Source organism: Hemitrygon akajei, chromosome 16 (assembly GCF_048418815.1).
Source record: "Hemitrygon akajei chromosome 16, sHemAka1.3, whole genome shotgun sequence".
In the NCBI taxonomy this organism is placed as follows: Eukaryota; Metazoa; Chordata; class Chondrichthyes; order Myliobatiformes; family Dasyatidae; genus Hemitrygon; species Hemitrygon akajei.
In genome coordinates this window covers 19,568,487-19,588,049 of record NC_133139.1, presented here as the reverse complement: position 1 = coordinate 19,588,049, position 19,563 = coordinate 19,568,487, and the positions used below count along the sequence as shown (strand labels likewise).

At 41.7% G+C, this 19,563-nt stretch overlaps 1 protein-coding gene across 1 annotated transcript in view; it reads left to right on the top strand.

The window, feature by feature from the left end:
- Positions 1–19,563, top strand: part of LOC140739806 (calcium/calmodulin-dependent protein kinase type IV-like) — a 141,027-nt gene that overhangs the window by 95,907 nt on the left and 25,557 nt on the right. The gene's annotated exons all lie outside the window — the stretch shown is intronic.

Sequence of the window (19,563 nt, the reverse complement as noted above, 5' to 3'; positions counted from 1 at the left end):
TACATTTTCCCAGTGGTATTCTCCCAAGGGTAAGAGAAGTGAAATGATTTTTCCATCATCCAAATGAATAAAAGTGTCCAACGAATGACCGGCAGTGACCTCTCTTCCTGCTCTCTCATGCTACATTTGGAGTCCAGCTGACAAATCGATGGGGCTCATCCTGACTTTGTATCTCTCATCTACAGGGTGGTCTTCACCTGCATTGTCCAAAACCAGGGTTGAGTTCCATACAGATACGGTTTCGCCTCATTGTCAGGATGTGGACCATCTTCTGCCATACAGCTAAACATCATTCCTGCTCTGCTTACCTACTGCTAATTCTCAAGGTTACCTCTAGATGCAACCATTGGAAGTGTTTCTAGGTGTCCTCCCTTGTTCCACTCCCCATAAGTTTGAGTTTATCCACCAATCTGCTAACCAAATTTTAACTTACACCAGATTGCTCTTTTCAGATTTCTTCATGGTCTCCTCCCTTCTCCCAGGCCTCAAACTTTGATTTTCCTCCCATTCAGAACTCTCATTCTTCCCTGAATTTAATCACCCCCTCCACAGGCAGCAGTGTCTTCAGTTGCCATAGTCCTAAACTCATCCAGAAATCTCTCCGTAGATGCTGCCTGGCCTGCTGGGTTCCTCCAGCATTTTGTGCGTGTCGCCCAGGTTTCCAGCATCTGCAGATTTTCACTTGTTCCAAATCTCTCCTGTTCTCTCCCTCTTTAAGATCCTCCACAAAGCCTACCTCTTTGACCACCTCTTGTTCTATGCTCCAAAATTTTCTTTGTGACACAGTGTCAAAATATATAGAACTCTAAAGTCTGGACAACCCTGAGCTACGTTTGCATTGCACTAACCACTAAGCTACCGTTGCGCCATTGCTGGTGTTACTGCTGATATTAAATGTTTTCTCCAACATTATGCTACCACAAATACTTACCAGGAGTCTATTCTTCTTCTCTCTCAAATCACACCCAAAGTTCAAAGTAAATTTATTATCAAACAACATATATGTCACCATACTCTACCCTGACATTCATTTTCTTGCAGGCATTCACAGCAGAACAAAGAAATACAATAGGATCAGTGGGAAAAAAACACAGAAAGACTGACAACCAGTGTGCAAAAGAAAACAATCTGTGCAAATACAAAGAAAAACATGGGCTGTATCCATCGATTTTTTTGCAGGCTTTTCTGTTCTTGGGCCTTGGTGCTTCCATACCTAGAATGGAAAAGCCAACTAAAGGTGGTAGATATAGCCCAGTCCTTCACAGGAAAAGCCCACCCTTCAGGTCTTCTATTTGCTCCAACATTTCATTGCCTTTCATCTGTTTTAGTTCTGTTAACTAAAATAAAAATGCATTAAATATATTAATACAGATAAATACATTAATACAGAGGATTCTTTCAGCTTAAGATAATTTTTTTAATCTTTTAAGGATTGAAGTAAAATCCAAAATGGAGTAGTTGGCTTTATCATATGTATCATATTAGGTGGTTGCGAGAGGTGTGAGACAATCACAGATGGAGCTGCGTTAAGCGGCCTGTTATTTTATCGTGGGAAGTGTCAGATTTGCTGCCTTCGTTCTAATCTTTTTTCCTGTCACAGTTAACAGTCATTGTAACAGAGAAAATATTATAACCAAGATGGAATCAGACAGCCCTAAGCAAAGTTGAGTTTTCACAGTGTCTGTTGCTCTCTCTGCTTGCGTTCATGTCAAGATTCTGAAGCTCGCAGGTGGGGATGAATTTAATCTGCGCTGTTCATTTCAGAAGAAATGTGACATTTATAAAGAAGGCTTGAATTTTTCAGTTTTATTTTATGTTTGGTACATTTATATTGTTCTTATTAGTGTTTGGCAAAATTAGGCAATTTTTACTGAATCTTAAAAAGATTCAAAGGATGCAATAATTTTCAATCTCCAAAAAACACGGCTAAATCCTTCTGTTCAGCAAAATTCTGTAGTCTCTCATTCTAAGTGTCTTCCAATAACAATTACAATGACTTCAAATTGATTAATCCCTTATCAAAACTCCACTTCCTTTTATATCATCTCAATAGCTCCTAGTTCTCACCTATTCTGGCCACCATAGTCCTCTCACCATTTCCATCCCCTTCATACACAACCACCAAAAGAACAATTTGAGAGATAGCCACACAGTACACTCTGAAATCAAAGTAAATGAAAATGTGCACTCAGTAGCCACTTTATTAGGTACAACTGTATGCCTGCTTGATAATGTAAATATCAAATCACCCAACCTTGTGGCAGCAACTCAATGCTTAAAAGCATGCAGATATGGTCAAGAGGTTCAGTTGTTTGTCAGAATGGGGGAGAAGTGTGATCTAAGTGATTTTGACTGTGGAATGATTGTTAGTACCAGACACGGTGGTTTGAACATCTGAGAACTCCTGGGATTTTCACACACAGCAGTCTCTAGAGCTTATGCAGAATGGTGCGAAAAACAACAATCATCCCGTGAATGGCAGTTCTGTGGGAGAAAATGCCTTGTTAATGAGAGAGCTCAGAGGGGAATGGCCATGCTGCATCATGCTGACAGGTAGGCAACAAATAACCACAACGGTGGTGTGCAGAAGAGCATCTCTGAGAGCACAGCACATTGAGCCTCAAACTGGATGGACTGCGGCAGCAGAACACCATGAACATACACTCAATGGCCACTTTATTATGAGGAGGAGGTAGACTGATTTAAAAAAAGGAAAATAATTTAGTTTTATTTTTCACTTGTGCACTAATACGGTGAAATGCTCATTTGTGCCAAAGGTCAACACAGTGTGAGGATGTGTTGGGTTCAGCACACAAGCATTGTCCACAGGTCCCTGAAAGTTGCCTCACAGGTAGATAGGGTAGTTAAGAAAGCTTATGGGGTGTTAGCTTTCATAAGTCAAGGGACAGAGTTTAAGAGTCACGATGTAATGATGCAGCTCTATAAAACTCTAGTTAGGCCACACTTGGAGTACTGTGTCCAGTTCTGGTCGCCTCACTATAGGAAGGATGTGGAAGCATTGGAAAGGGTACAGAGGAGATTTACCAGGATGCTGCCTGGTTTAGAAAGTATGGATTATGATCAGAGATTAAGGGAGTCAGGGCTTTACTCTTTGGAGAGAAGGAGGATGAGAGGAGACATGATAGAGGTGTACAAGATATTAAGAGGAATAGACAGAATGGGCAGCCAGTGCCTCTTCCCCAGGGCACCACTGCTCAGTACAAGAGGACATGGCTTTAAGGTAAGGGGAGGGAAGTTCAAGGGGGATATTAGAGGAAGGTTTTTCACTCAGAGAGTGGTTGGTGCGTGGAATGCACTGCCTGAGTCAGTGGTGGAGGCAGATACACTAGTGAAGTTTAAGAGACTACTAGACAGGTATATGGAGGAATTTAAGGTGGGGGGTTATATGGGAGACAGGGTTTGAGGGTTGGCACAACATTGTGGGCCGAAGGGCCTGTAATGTGCTGTACTATTCTATGTTCTATGTTTCCAGCACCAATAGAGCATGCGCTCTACTTTCTTGGCCCCAGCCCATTTCTCTTTTCGAGTGTGGGAATGAACTGAAGCATGGTCACGGGGAGAACGTACAAACTACTTACAGAGAGCAGCGGGAATTGAACCTGACCGCTGGTGCTATAAAGTATTATGCTTACCGTTACACTATCTGCCACTGATAGATCTTCAACAATTTTGTTTTCAATAAAACTGAACCATTCAGGCCTTGTAATGCTTGCTGCCACTCCATAGGCAGCACCATCTCCTCAGGCAAAATTTTAAAAGGATTGCTTCCTACTTAAATTGCCATGGAAGTCAGATATTTAGAAAAAGAAGCTGGAATAGATCAAGTGGCTGCTCAAACTGTCTCTAACTTTCTGTAAGATTTCCATCAATTTGATCTTGGCGTTCACTCCATGTTTCCACCCATTACTTGGAACACTTGGAGGCACAAGAAATGCAGATGCTGCAATCTGCAGCAACGGTCTCGGAGGGGAGCACATCGGGTCGGCCGTCATCAGTGGATGGAAATGAATTGTCAACATTTCAAGTCAAAGCCCTGCACCAGTCCTAATGCAAGGTTTTGGCTTGTAACACCAACAATTCTTTTCCTTTCATGGTCTTTCACAGATGCCGCTCAACCCATTGGATTCCTCCAGCACGTTGTTTGTTGCTTATAACACTCAGTACAAGTGTCTGTCTATGTCTGTCTTTAACAGCTTTCAGTGACCTGCATCCCCACTTCTCTCTAGAGTGGACAATTCCAACGAATGCAACCCTCTGAGAGAAGAAAGTCCTCCTTGTTCCAGTCTTAAATGGGTAAACTCCCATTCTGGAATCGTGTCCTCCTTATTCTAACTTCTCCCACAAGAGGAAACTACTCAGTATCTGCCTAGTCGAGCCTCCTTAGACTCATACATTTCAGCAATTGCTGAAGAATCAACAGATTCTTCTAGGGTCTGTTGAATATAGACCCAACATAATCTCCCTTTTCTCATAAGAAATCCCCTTCATCCTAGGAATATTATCTAAATTGGCCGCAGTGCAAGGATAGTCTTCTGTAAATAAGGGGACCAAAACTGTGTTCATGAATCCCAAGTGTGGTCTCACCAATGTCCTGTTCAATTGCAGCAAGAGTCATTCACTTTCCCATTCCATTCCTTCTAATGTAATTGCCAACATTCATTTTACCTAATTACTTACTATGGAAGTATTTCAACTTTCTGAACTCCATGTATGAGGACACGCAAATCACTCAATCCTCATCCAATTCAACAGTGTTCTGATTGTCTCTATTTTCCACAAAAGTTATGAACTCAAATTATCCCATCTTACACTCCAACTGCCATTTTTTTTTTGCCTACTCACCATGTCCCTTTACAGCAGGGGTTCCCAACCTGAGGTCCATGGACCCCTCAGTTAACGGTAAGGGTCCATGGCATAAAAAGGTTGGGAAGTTCTGCTTTACAGACTCTTGGGGATATCCTGAGAACCTATTTACCACATATGAGCCTCCATATCCAACACATCATTCTCCACAACTTCCACCATCTTCAGCAGGACTCTACCACCAAACACATCTCTACCTCCTTCCTCACTCTCTACTTTCCACAGGGATTGCTCTCTCCGTGACTCCCTTGTCCATTCATCCCTCCCCACTGATCTCCCTCCTGGCACTTATTCCTGCAAGCGGAAGAAGTGATACGCCTGCCTAGTCACCTCCTCCGTCACTACCATTCAGGGCTCCAAACAGTGCTTCCAGGTGAGGCAACACTTCACCTGTGAGTCTATTGGATTCATCTACTGAATCCAGTGCTCGTGATGTGGCCTCCTCTACATCGGTGAGACGCAACGTAGATTCTGGTGATTTCTCCCTTCTTTCCATTTTCTCTATATTCCTTCCCCATTCTGGCCCCTACTTACCCCTTCTCTTCTCCTCACCTGCCTATTACTTCCCTCTGGTGCCTCTCCTCCTTCCTTTTCTCCCCATGGTCCACTCTCCTCTCTTATCAGATCCCTTCTTTCTCAGGCCTTTACCTTTTCCACCAATCACCTCCCAGCCCCTCCCCCCACCCACATACAGGTTCTCTCCCCCCCCCCCCATCCGAAGGTAGAGTGCTCCTATCAAACCGTTCGTAAGCCGAAATAGTGTAAAGCGAAGAAGCAATTACCATTAATATAAAAATTTTAATGGGAAAAATTTTTGAGCGTTCCCAGACCCAAAAAAAACCTACCAAATCATACCAAATAGCACATAAAACCTAAAATAACACTAACATATAGTAAAAGTGGGAATGATATGATAAATACACAGCCTATATAAAGTAGAAATAATGTATGTTCAGTGTAGTTTTGCTTATCAGAATCAGAAAGATTTAGCCAAAACTGATTTGTAGAAAAGAATCGGCATGTACACGCATGCGCACACACCTGCCCGCACAAATCTTCAAGGTCATAGTAGTCTTTCTCGGGGTAAACACAAGTTTAAAGCGGGCGTCTTTTTCATAAAAGCGAAGATCCTCTTCAGATTTCTTTCGGTTAGTGAAAACAGGTACTAATATAGATCTTTCGTAAAAGTGAAGTGGAGTGAAGCGAACTTTCTTACAGCGGGGACACCTGTACCTTCACGCATCTTCTATTTCTGGCTTCTCCCCGCTTCCTCGCCAGTCCTGATGAAGTTTCTCGGCTCAAAATTTCGGCACTTCATTCCTTCTCATTGTTGCTTGACTTCCTGCAGTGTCTTTTTTTTTGTGTGTGTTACTCTTTACAACTTCCACACCCATCAGAGTATCATCAACAAATCCAGCAACTGTACACTCAACTCAGCTCAATCAACAGCATCGTTAACAAGCATCAAAAATAGTTCAGCTCCAATTCCTATTAAAAACAAATACAAATTTGAACCCTTAATCCCTGACTTACTGTTTTCATATGGTTACCCATGCTGACAGATCACTCCCTGTGCCCTGAACTCTTTGAACCTTTGTATGTGTCACCTTGTGTAAATCCAAAGTACACTTTATCCACTGGTTCCTTTCATCCCTTCTGCTTACTAAGTCCTCAGACAACCCAATAAATTGACAGACATGATTTCTCTACCATAAAATTAAGTTAACTCTCTATGATGGTATTGTCTATCCCACTTCTTTCTTGATAATTCACTCCAGCATTAACCCAATGACAGATGTAAGGCTTTTAATTTTAGCTCCAACTCCGATCTAATTATTTTACAAAATAACACTACGTCCTTGTTTGCTTTTTTTTCTGTATTTATTCACAAGATGTAAGCTAACTACAACACCTTAACCAATCAATTAGTTGGTGAAATGAACGGCAAAGTCTGAACAAGTGTCAGTTATAAGGGGTGACTTCAGCGTCAGTCCAGAAAGGGAAATAAAGGAATGTATATTGGATTAGTGGATAGACAAAAGAGAAATTTAAAAATGAAGAATTAAAGTCCTGGGTGCCTGACGAAGCATTACCACAGATGGCTGTCACTAAATGCATTTAAGGAGAATGTGGGAGCATTTCTAGACACCAAAGGCATCATGGAGTAAGGGGAAGAGGTCTGAAAAATTGCACTGATGTAGAGAATCAGCTGTGGCCAGTTAGAATGGGGGAGCAGGCTTGAAGAACCAGACAGCAGAACGACTCTCACTTTCAAGGACTCTTCATCTCATGTTCTTGATGTTTGTTGCTTTTTTATTTATATTATTAGTGTTATTTCTTCTTTCTTTTTGTATTTGCACAGCTGTTGTCTTTTGTACATTGGCTGTGCACCCATTTGCTGCGGTCTTTCATTGAATCCATTATGGTTATTGGACTTATTGAGTATGCCTGCAAGAATATGGTGACATATATGTACTTTGATAATAAATTTACTTAGAACTTTGAGTTTACTCTTGCTTCTGTTAATCTATGTTTCAGTGCTTTCTGTCTCCCTCCTTTTGTAAATAGGGCTATCATATTTGCCATTTTCTAATATAATCATCATCCTCGTTATGTGCCATGTGATATGACATAGACGATCATGGTGTCATTTTCTACAAAAGTGGCTTGACGTTGCCATCTTTACAAGACAGGTGACCCCAGCCATTATCAATACTCTTCAAAGATTGTCTGCCTGGCGTCAGTGGTGACGTAATCAAGACTTGTGATATGAACCAGCTGCTCATGTGACCATCCATCACCTGCTCCCATGGCTTCACGTGACCCTGATTGGGGGTGGGGAGGCTAAACAGGTGCTACACCTTGCCCAAGGGTGACCTGCAGGCTTGCAGAGGGAAGGAACACCTAACTTTGGTGGAGACCCTGCCATCTTTACTGTACCAAGATGATTTTGGATTATCACAACCAATGACTCCACCAGCTCCACATCCACTTTGTTTACAAACCCGAGAAGCCAGCCAACAGGTCTGTCTATTTATTACTTTTTCTTTAGTGATAGTGAAAATTGGAGGTTCCTCCCTACCTTTTGTTCCCAGATTTTCTATTTTTTTAACACACTTCATGTCTTTTATTATAATGGTGGATGAAAAATATTTGTTCGTTCACCCAGTTCCTTAGTTCCCATTATTTATTCCCCAGTTTTAGCCTCTAAGAAGCCAACATTCACCATCCCAGGGCCATCTCTTCCTGTGTATGTTCTTGTAGAAACTCATACAGTTTGTTGTTATATTTCTCTTCTAATCTATTTTCTCCCTCTCGGTTTTTGTTTAGAAAATCTTTCACTGCTGTCTAAAATCTTCCCATCGTCTGGCCAATCATTAACCTTCATAGGATTCTATGTATTTTATTTCAATTCTTTAGCATCCTAATGGATGGTTATCTCAGTCTTCTGTCGAATTTTTGTTTCACAGTTGAATATATTTTTGTTAAGAATTATGTCATGTGTCTATTAACGCTTATCTTCCATTTTACTTTTTAATATACTTTAGGGTCATACAAGCCATAAATCAATACAGCACGGGCGCAGGACCTTCAGCACAAAGTGTCCACGCTGACTCAGTGCCCTGACAGTTATACCCAATTTCCTACATTCAGCCCAAATCCTTCTAAGCGCAACTCCCCTAAGAACATGCATCAATCAAGCTCTTCTTAAATTATTGTACCTGCCTCAACCACTTCTTCTGACACCTCATTCCATATGATCATATACTAATATACTATATAATTCAGTTCAAAGTGCATTTATTATCAAAATATGCATGCAGTATACAACCCTGAGATTTGTCTTCCCACAGACAGCCACAAAACAGAAAACCATGGAACGTGTTCAAAGAAAAACATCAACCCCCACCCCCATTGGCAAAAGAAAATGCAAAAATGGCAAAAAGGGATCAAAAAACACAGAATATAAAACAAAAGATTGAAAGAGTCCAGGCATACTCAGCTAAGCTCAGTTCATTTCAATCTAGCCCTGTGTCATTCATTATCTGCTGACCACCCCAACCAAAAACACCCAAAATAGCAACAAATGGAGTGACCAGAAACAGGAGCACATCATAATGTGAACTGCAGAGTCCAATCCACAAACCATGTCGATTAAACCTTGCCCAAGACCCAGGACTCCAGCAGCATTGAGCTAGTGGGAGAGAGAGGCCATTTGAACACAGGAACCTTCCTTCGGGAGCAGTGAGTGAGAGGGAGGGAAAGACCATCACATGCAGGCACCTTCCTCCAACAACAGCGAGCAAGAAGCTGGTAAACTCTCACTCGCCTTCTGCTCTCTTGATGATTTCAGTCTTCCTCGATGCTTTAATCATCAAGATCAATGCGAAATGGGAGTCGATCATAGGCTCGCGCCCCATCTCCAGGCTCCTTGGCCTCGAAACCTCTCAGAACACCCTCGGAGACAGTAAAGCACCAGATCGCTCAATTGGCCTGAAAAAAAACACCACCAAAACGTAGGTCCTATGCTCCAACATTTGAACCACATTTGAAAGAAAAAAATGATGTAAAAGAAGTGATAGAAGTAGTTTTCTGGACTGTCTGGAGAATGCCCTTGGTTGCATTGTTCAGTGGCACCATCTTCATCTGGAAGTAGGCTCATATGCTATATAATTTATTCTGAACACTGTTCTCACCACCCTTTGGGTGGAAAAGTTACTACTCAGTTCTCTTTTAAATCTTTTCCATTTTAACCAACTTTGCCTACGTACCATTTAATTGTCTTTATTTCATTTAAAAACATCAGTTCAGACCTAAGTTCATTACTTTCAATCTGAAAATAAACTTTATCTTATGTTCATTTTTCTTCCAAGGATTCTTTACTCCACTATGATTAATTAATCTTTCTCATTGAACAGGACTGAAGCTAACATTTTATTCTAAAAAAAAGTCCCTAACATAATCAATGAGCTCACTTTCAAAGCTTTCTTTGGCAATTTGGTTTCTCTAATCTATATGAAGATTAAAATCCCCACAATTATTACAGAACCTATTTTTCAAGCGTCTGTTACTTTTTTTAGTTTTTACTCCACTGTTTGTTGGAGAATGAATTCTCTCCATCTGTGACTACTTCCCCTTACGATTTCTTATCTGCACCATAAAAACCTCTCAGCCATTTCCCTCAGTGACTAATTCTATTCTTTCTCAACAGAGCTATCCCACTTCCCTTTCCTTTCTCTCCATCCTTCTGAAATGTCAAATGCACAGAATGATTTATTTCTTAGCCTGTGTCAACTTGCAACTTGTTCGTGCTTGGGGATTGTACCCATTTATTTCTATTTGTACATTTAATTCATCTATCTTGAATTGCTACTTGCTTTCAAATAGAGCCTTTTTTCTTGAATCATTTTCTCTGCTTTGCAAATGCATTCTGATAGAATAATAATCCACAGAGCCTTCAGTCCACTGAATCCAGATCAACTATCATCCATTCCAATGTTTTAGTTATCCTACCGAGCCACATTATTATCTCATATTTCCATTGGTTTCCCACCCCTGTCCCAGATTCCACCATGAAACTACACTATAGAGTCAATATGTCAGTTCAAAGTGATCAACTAGTCTTTGGGATATGGGAGAATCCCAAATGGTTGCAGGGAGAAAATACAAACTCTGAACAGACCAGAGATCGGAAATGAAGCCTGTTCACAGGAGTGGTACACTTCATGCCACCCTGCTGCTCTTGTGTTTGTATGCTTTGCCTTTCTTGTCCAAATCTGGCTATCATTTCCTATTTGCTACCTTGCCCTATGATGTACTTTTGTTTTAACTTTCTAAATTTTTCTTCACCTGAACCCTCTGTGGTTGATTAGTTTAAAGCCTTAAGTATTTGGGCCATTGAGGCAGAACAGACTCGATTGGCCAAAAGGCCTGCTTCAGCTCCTATATCTTAAGTAGATTTCCCATGGAATTCTTTCCTATTTTCTGCTTATAATGCAGTATCCCATCCCCAAAATGTCGACCATCCCTCTGTCTCCACAGATGTTGCCTGGCTTGCTGGATTCCTCCAGTTACAGCATCCATGGTTAATAATCTCCCCTAATTTATGCTTATTTGGATGGCATGCTTCATTGTCACCATGATATTAGTAAAACTACTCTCTTCCTATTTACTATTGGATGAACAGTAGTTTCATTGATATAATGCACAGGGCAAGACATCCTGGGTGGAGTCCACAGATTAGGAACCAAGTGAGAAGGTAGCAAGGGCTAACTTAACTTATTCTCTGGTTGAGAATCAGATTATCTGGTTTCCTTCTACAATCCAAAGACATACTGATTAGTAGATTCATTTGCCATTGTAATCCACCTCCATTCTAAGATGGTTGGTGGAGGATCAAGGGGTTGTTCAAAGTTCAAAGTACATATATGTCACCATATACAGCCCTGAGATTCTTTTTCATGCGGGCATACTCAATGAATCCAATAACCATAATCGAATCAATCAAAGGCAGCCCCAACTGGGCAAACAACCAGTGTGTAAAAGACAACAAACTGCAAATATAAAAAGGAAGAAATAATATTAATAAATAAATAAGCAATTAATAGGGAGGACATGAGATAAAGAGTCCTTGAAAATGAGTCCATTGATCGTGGAACATTTTAGTGATGGGCAAGTGAAGTTGAGTGAAGCCTTTGGTTCAAGAGCCTGATGGTTGAGGGGTAATACTGTTCCTGAACCTGGTGGTGTGAGCCCTGAGGCTCCTCTACCTTCCTCCTGATAGCAGCAGCAAGAAAAGAACATGACCTGGGTGGTGGGGTCCGCGATGATGGATGCGCTTTCCTGCGAGAGTCCTCCATGTACAGACAGACAGACCGACGTACTTTATTGATCCCGAGGGAAATTGGGTTTCGTCACAGCCGCACCAACCAAGAATAGTGTAGAAATACAGCAAAATAAAACCATAAATAATTAAATAATAACAAGCTAATCATGCCGAGTGGAAATAAGTCCAGGACCAGACTATTGGCTCGGGGTGTCTGACACTCCGAGGGAGGAGTTGTAAAGTTTGATGGCCACAGGCAGGAATGACTTCCTATGACGCTCAGTGTTGTGGAATGAGTCTCTGGCTGAACTGTGCCTAAGCAGTAGACATGCTCATTGATGGGGCAGGCTTTACCTGTTATGCTCTGGGCTGTATTCACTGCTTTTTGTAACCCATCTGGGGTGGGTGCTTTCCATGGGTTTTCTACTGAAGGCTGCTTGTGCATCAGCCCCTGAGACCGAAATCACAGGATCAGTGGGGTCTGTGGGATATCACAGTGGTTCCTCGATGTTTTGGCAATGAAAGTGAGCCTAGGATCACTGTTGTCACCTATGTCACTTGATTTTAGTTCATAAGAGGTGATTGTGGATCTCATGGTTCGTCCAGGATTTCTGGGTAGGGATGACTCTGAATGATTTTGTGGGGACACACTCATCTATAACTGTTTTTATAATTTTCATGAGAACCATGGTGTACTCAGATATGTACTCATGGTGTATTCAGATTCTCAGATGATGGCTATGTCCACCAACTCAAAGCAATCCTGTAGCCCCTCCTCGGACTCCCATGCCTACCTCTTTATTGTCCTAACTCTAAAGCTTTGCTCTTTATCCTCTGCCTGTGTGCAGGTAGGAGAAGGACAGCCAAGTGATCAGATTTCCCAAAATGTGGTCTTGGCATGCTATGGTAGGCATTCCTTATCTTAGTATAACAGTGTGCTGGGACCTCCAGCGCTACAATATGAAATGCAATGTCGGGCTGGGCTGTTTCATGACAGCATCATGCAATATCTCAAGTGCTTGACAATAGTCAGCCGCTGGCTGTACGCAAACTGTGGTCAGGATTATGGAGAACTCCCTAGATAAATAGACTGGATGGAATTTGATCCATTAGGTGTTCAAGGTCGGAGGAACGTGAATTCGACTAAACTGTTGGAGCACCGCATGAAACACACACCTCCACTCTCTTCTTTTTGTGAATTAGCAGATTGGTCCGTCCTGTGTATCGAGATGCCTTCAGGTCTGATTGCCGTGTCTGGTGTCCTGGGAGTAAGCCATACCTCAATAAAACACAGAACGCTATTTATCATTTTTTTCTTCAATACAGCAAACATGCCCTCATGTCCTCAGTTTTGTTCTCCAGCAACTGCTCATTTGCTAACAAGATACCGAGTAGAAGGAGTCTTGTTCCTCAGTGTTTCAGTCTGGCTTGGAGAACACCCCCCTCCTGCCTCACTTCCTGCCATGGCGATGAACCTATGTCCACTTACAGGTGTCATACCTGCTTGCTTGGGAATTAAGTCCACCGAGTCAATCAGAAGAATGGGAGATTTGTAGTCCATTAAGTTGCTTAATGAGAAAGTACATGCTTCATATTGCACTGACCGTAATACAGAAGAGGTATATTTGGTTTTCTATGTGGCCCGCAGAAGGTCACCATGATTCACCAGCACTACCTTTATTAATAGGCTGTCTGAAGTAACATATTACAGGGTAAATAGTACTGATGAGTTTTCTCGGTTAGCTAGCATGTATTTGATGGGCTAAGTGGCCTTCAGTGTCACAAGGAAATGAATATGTATGAACACAATGCTGGAAGAACGCAGCAGGTCAGGCAGCATCCATGAGAAAAGAGTAGCCAACGTTTCGGGCTGAGATCCTTCATCAGGAATGGATATGTACACTTGCTCAAAAGCTAGATTCAGAAATGGTTGACCAGTTCCAAAATCTTCAACTCTAAGCTCAAGTAATCATTTTCATATTATGCGGGCAGTAAACTGATAACCACAATAACTTTTAACGAGTGAGAGTCCTCAAGAAATGCCATCTTACATTAGCTGTCTGCTCCAGTACTACTCCAGAGGACTAGAGGACTGGAATGTAGAGGCATGAATGTAATGTAAGGGCTTTATAAAGCATTGGTCAAACAGCAGTTGGAGTATTGTGAGCAGATTTGATCCCCTTATCTAAGAAAGGATTTGTGGCATTGGATAGGGTCCAGAGGAGGTTCATAAGAATTATCCTGGGAATAAAAGGGTTGACATTGATTACATTTGATGGCTTTGGCCTGTACTCACTGGTGTTTAGAAGAATGAAGGAGGAATCTCATTGAAATCTATCAATTAATGAAGGACCCAGATACAGTGGATGTGGAGAGATGTGCCCTATAGTAGGAGAGTCCAGGACCAAAGAGCACAACCTCAGAGTACAAGGATGTCCCTTGAGAACAGAGATGAGGAGCAATTTCTTTAGGCAGAGAGTGGGGAATCTGTGGAATTCATTGCCACATATGGCTGTGGAGCCCAAGTCATTAAGTACATTTTAAGCAGAGGTTCAAAAGTTCTTGATTCATTAGGACATCAAAGCTTAAGGGAGAAGGCAAGAGAATGAGGTTGAGAGGGATAATAAATCAGCCATGATGCAGTGAAAGAGCAGACTCGATGGGCCGAATGGTCTAATTCTGTTCCTATGTCTTATGGTCTACTCTTTAGATCTTTAAGCAGAGCCCATTGCCCTGTTGTCCTTTACAGTATTATCTTGTTGCGATTAGCATCAATCCTGGACTTGATTTGACTTGACTTGACTTGACAGTGTCTATGAATTAGAATGAAAGCTAGCAAAGTCTTCCCTTTAAACTGAAAGTGTTCATTCCATGGGTGTAATCAAACAGTTTCTGAACAATAAGGAAATCCGGCAGGAAAGTGGACAGTTAATCTTATTAAATGTTGGAACAGGCTTGAGTGACTTCAATTCTTATGTTAAAGTTGAAATATGCATATATGTCACCCAGATTAGAATGTTTCCTAGGCAAGAAATGGACATACTGAATTGCCTATTAATACACTGGCACTAAAAGGAGAGATATTTTTAATAATGAGAATTGATGAATTTTTATGAAATTATGGTGAAAATTCACAGTGGCCTCTTTATTTGGTACCTCACAAGCATATGTTCTTCTGCTACTGTTGCCCATTCACTTCAAGGACTGATGTGTTGTGTGTTTAGAGATGTTCTTCTGCACACCACTGTTGTAACACATGGTTATTTGAGTTATTGTCGCCTTCCTGTCAGCTTGAACCAGTCTGGCCATTCTCCTCTGACCTCTCTCATTAACAAGGCGTTTTCACCCTCAGCACTGCTGCTCACTGGATATTATTTTGTTTTTGTTTGTTAACTCTAGAGACAGTTGAATGTGATAATCTCAGATCAGCAGTGTCTGATACCCGATCCACCTCGTCTGGCACCAACAATCATTCCACGGTTAAAGTCACTTAAATCACATTTCTTCACTATTCTGATGCTTAATCTCAGCAACAAATGATTTCCTTGACCATGTCTGCATGCTCTTATGCATTGAGTTGCTGCCACATGATGGGCCAATCAGATATTTGCCTGGATTGGAAAGCATGCCTTATGAAAAGAGGTTGAGTGAACTTGGCCTTTTCTCCTTGGAGCAACGGAGGATGAGAAGTGACTTGATAGAGTTGTACAAGATGATGAGAGGCATTGATCGTGTGGATAACTAAAGGCTTTTTTCCAGGGCTGAAATAGCTAACACGAGAGGGCATAATTTAAGGTACTTGGAAGTAGGTACAGAGGAAATGTCAGGGGTAAGCTTTTCACACAGAGAGTGGTGAGTGCGTGGAATGCACTGCCAGCGACGGTGGTGGAGGCGGATACAACAGGGTCTTTTAAGAGACTCTTAGATAGGTAAATGGAGCTTAGGAAAATAGAGGGCTATGCAGTAGGGAGATTCTAGGCAATTTCTGGAGTAGATTATATGGTCAGCACAACACTGTGGGCCAAAGGGCCTGTAAAGTGCTGCAGTTGTCTATGTTCTATATTTGCATTTTCAAGTAGGTGTACCTAATGAAGTTTTCCTTCGTTATACTTCGTGTTGTATTGCATGGGCAATCATGGTACTTCCATGACCATGATCATTCTTGGCAAATTTTTCTGCAGAAGCGGTTTGCCATTGCTGCCCTCTGGGCAGTGTCTTTACAAAATGGGTGACCCCAGCCATTATCAATACTCTTCTGAGATTGTCTGCCTGGCGTCAGTAGTCGCATAACCAGGACTTGTGATCTGCACCAGCTGCTCATAAAACCATCCACCACCTGCTCCCGTAGGTTCTCATGACCCTGATCGGGGGCTAAGCAGGTGCTACACCTCGCCCAAGGCTAGAGGACTTACACAACTTTGGTGGAGAAGTATCTCCACATTGACACCCAACCTAATAAAGTAGCAACTCTAAATAGTAAAAAGTTAACACCTCCTGTTGTTCTACTTTTGATACAACTGTGGAAGACTCACATCCAGCCTGTTGACTTTATGTTTTGCAAACAAAAAATTTATTGCAATAAAAAGACAGGAGTCTGAAATGATGCAAGACTTAGTTCGTGCTTACTGTAAGCAAAGTGCGCGTACCACATGGTAGCGTCATGACATATGCATTTCACTTATTTTTTTACATATCACATGTAATGAATTGTTTAAATGAACAAGTATGCTAAATCAAACTATATATTTATAATGTTACTCAAAGACCACTGCAATATTAAACACACAACACTCCTCCCTAGTTAGCTATAAACTCCAATTCAATATAGAATGCATCTGAAGCACACACACACAGAGTATACTAAATAATACAACTGCTATATAGACATCCACTGCATAGTAAATATTAAATTGTGCCAGTCAAGCCTCAAGATTTAGTCACCGTGGAAGCTTTCTTCCTTGTATGGGATAACATCTTTCCTGACAAAGGTTTCAAAGGTACATTTAATGTCAGAGAAATGGATACAATACACATCCTGAAATTCTTTCTCTTTGCAAACATCCACCAAAACAGAGGAGTGCCCCAAAGAATGAATGACAGTTAAATGTTAGTGTCGCTTCCAGCACCCGCTTCCCACGTGTAAGCATCAGCATAGCAACGATTACCCCCCCCCCCCCACCAGCAGAAAAAGCATCAGCGCTAACTCTGCCTGGCGGTAGAGACGTGTAGTTGTGTAACAATCTCAGGTTCTGGGCCCCCCTCCGTGTTGGTTGCAGGAGTTGACTCTGACACCTCTGGACACCTCTCTTCCCCTTCCCTTTTCTTCTATTAGTTTGTGCATCTTGATCTTCAGTTCGCTGGAGTATTCTCTTATTAATCCTTCTATCACTCCCTTTACGATCTGATCTCTCCTCTTGGTTTCCTCATAGACAACACCATCTAACGAATCCTCTGTTTTTGTATCTCCATTGATTCCTTTCTTTTCGGCCTTCCAGAAGGCTTGGTGCATATTGGCACCAATGACATAGGTAGACAAGGTGAGGTGGTCCTGAGGAGAGATTTTAGGGAGCTAGGTAAAAAACTGAGAAACAGGACCTCCAGGGTAGTATTCTCTGGATTGTTGCCTGTGCCACGTGCCTGTGAGGGTAAGAATAGGATAATTTGGCTGAGGAACTGGTGCATGGGGCAGGGGTACAGATTTATGGATCATTGGGATTTGTTCTGGGGAAGGTATGACTTATACAAAAGGGACAGGTTACACCTGAACCCGAAGGGGTCCAATATTCTTGTGGGCAGATTTGTTCAGGTGAGTTAAAACTAATTTGGCAGGGGGCTGGGAACCAGAGTGATAGCACTGAAGATGGGGTAGTTGGTTTACAAACAGAGGCAATGTGTAATGAGACTCCTAGCAAGGAGATGCTGATGGGATGGCAAAATTACAGTCAACAGGATGAGTTGCAATGTAATGGCAGACAAAATCGAAAAGATCGAATACAGGACTAAAGGTGTTATATTTGAATGTGAGCAGTATGTGGAATAAGGCCAATGAACTTGTAGCACAGTTACAGATTGGCAAATATGATGTTGTAGGCATCACTGATGTTGTGGATAGAGCCAAGGCACTGCAAGGGTGAAAAGATCCTGCTGGGAGTTACAGTATATACAGACCCCCAAGCAGTAGTAAGGATGTGGTCTACAGTTACAATGGGAGATAGAAAATGCGTGCCAAAAAGGCAATGTTACAATAGTCATGGGGGACTCCAATATACGGGTAGATTGGGAAAATCAAGTTGGTATGGGATTCCAAGAGGGGAATTTACAGAATGCCTACAAGATGACTTTTTAGAGCAGCTCATGGTTGAGCCCACTAGGGGATCAGCTATTCTGGATTGGGTGTTATGCAATGAACTGGAATTGATCAGAGAGCTTAATGTCAAAGAACCCTTAGGGGTAAGTGATCATAATATGATCAAATTCACCCTGAAATTTGAGAAGAAGGAGCTAAAGTCAGCTGTAATGGTATTACAGTGCAGTAAAGGGAATTACGGAGGCATGAGAGAGGAGTTGGCCAGAATTGATTGGAAAAGAACACTGGCAGGGATGACGGCAGAGCAGTGACGGCTGGAATTTCTGGAAGCAATTTTGAAGGCACAGGATATATACGTCTCAAAGAGGAAGAAGTATTCAAAAGGCACTATGACACAACCATGGCTAACAAGGGAAGTCAAAGCCAACATAAAAGACAAAGAGAAGGCATATTGTAGACCAAAAATTAGTGGGAACTTAAAGCATTGGGATGTTTTTAAATACCAATGAAAGGCAATTAAGCAAGTAGTTAAGAAGGTAAAGATGGAATATTAAAGTAAGCTAGCCATTAGTATGAAACAGGATACCAAAAATTTCTTCAGATACATTAAGTGGAAAAGAGAGGTGAGAGTGGATATCAGGCTACTGGAAAACAATGGTGGAGAGGTAGTAATGGGGGAGAAGGAAATGGCAGACAAACTGAATAACTATTTTACATTAGTCTTCACTGTGGAAGTTCAGGGGTCATGAAATGTGTGAAGTTACCATTTCCAGAGAGAAGGTTGTTGGGAAACAAAGATCTGAAGGTAGATAAGTCGCCTGGATGAGATGGTGTACACCCCAGGGTTCTGAAAGAGGTGGCTGAAGAGATCATGGAGGCATTACTAATGACCTTTCAAGAATCACTAGATTCTAGAATGATTCTGGAAGACTGGAAAAATGCAAATGTCACCCAACTCTTCAAGTAGGGACAGACACAGAAAAAAGGAAATTAGAGGCCAGTTAGGCTTACCTCAGTGGTTGGGAAGATGTTGGAGTCAATTAGTTGTGCTTTTGATGTACCTGAAGGCACATGATAAAATAGACTGTAGTCAGCATGATTTCCTCAAGGGAAGATGTTGCCTGACAAATCTGTTGGGCTCTTTGAAGAAATAACAAGTGGGGTAAACAAAGGAGAATCGGTTGATGTCGTGTACCTGGATTTTCAGAAGGCCTTTGACAAGGTGCCACACATGAGGCTGCTTTAGCTACAAACCCATGACACTACAGGAAAGTTTCTAGCATGAATAAAGCCAACTGGCAGGAGGCAAAGAGAGAGAACAAAAGGAGCCTTTTCTGGTTGGCTGCCAATGACTAGTGGTGTTCCACAGGGGTCTGTGTTGGGACCAATTCTTTTTACATAATATATCAATGAATTGGATGATGGAATTGATGGTTTTGTTACAAAGTTTTCAGTCAATACAAAGATAGGTGGAGGAGCAGGTAGTTTTGAAGGAATAGACTACAGAAGGATTTAGACATATTAAGAGATGGGCAAAGAAGTGGCA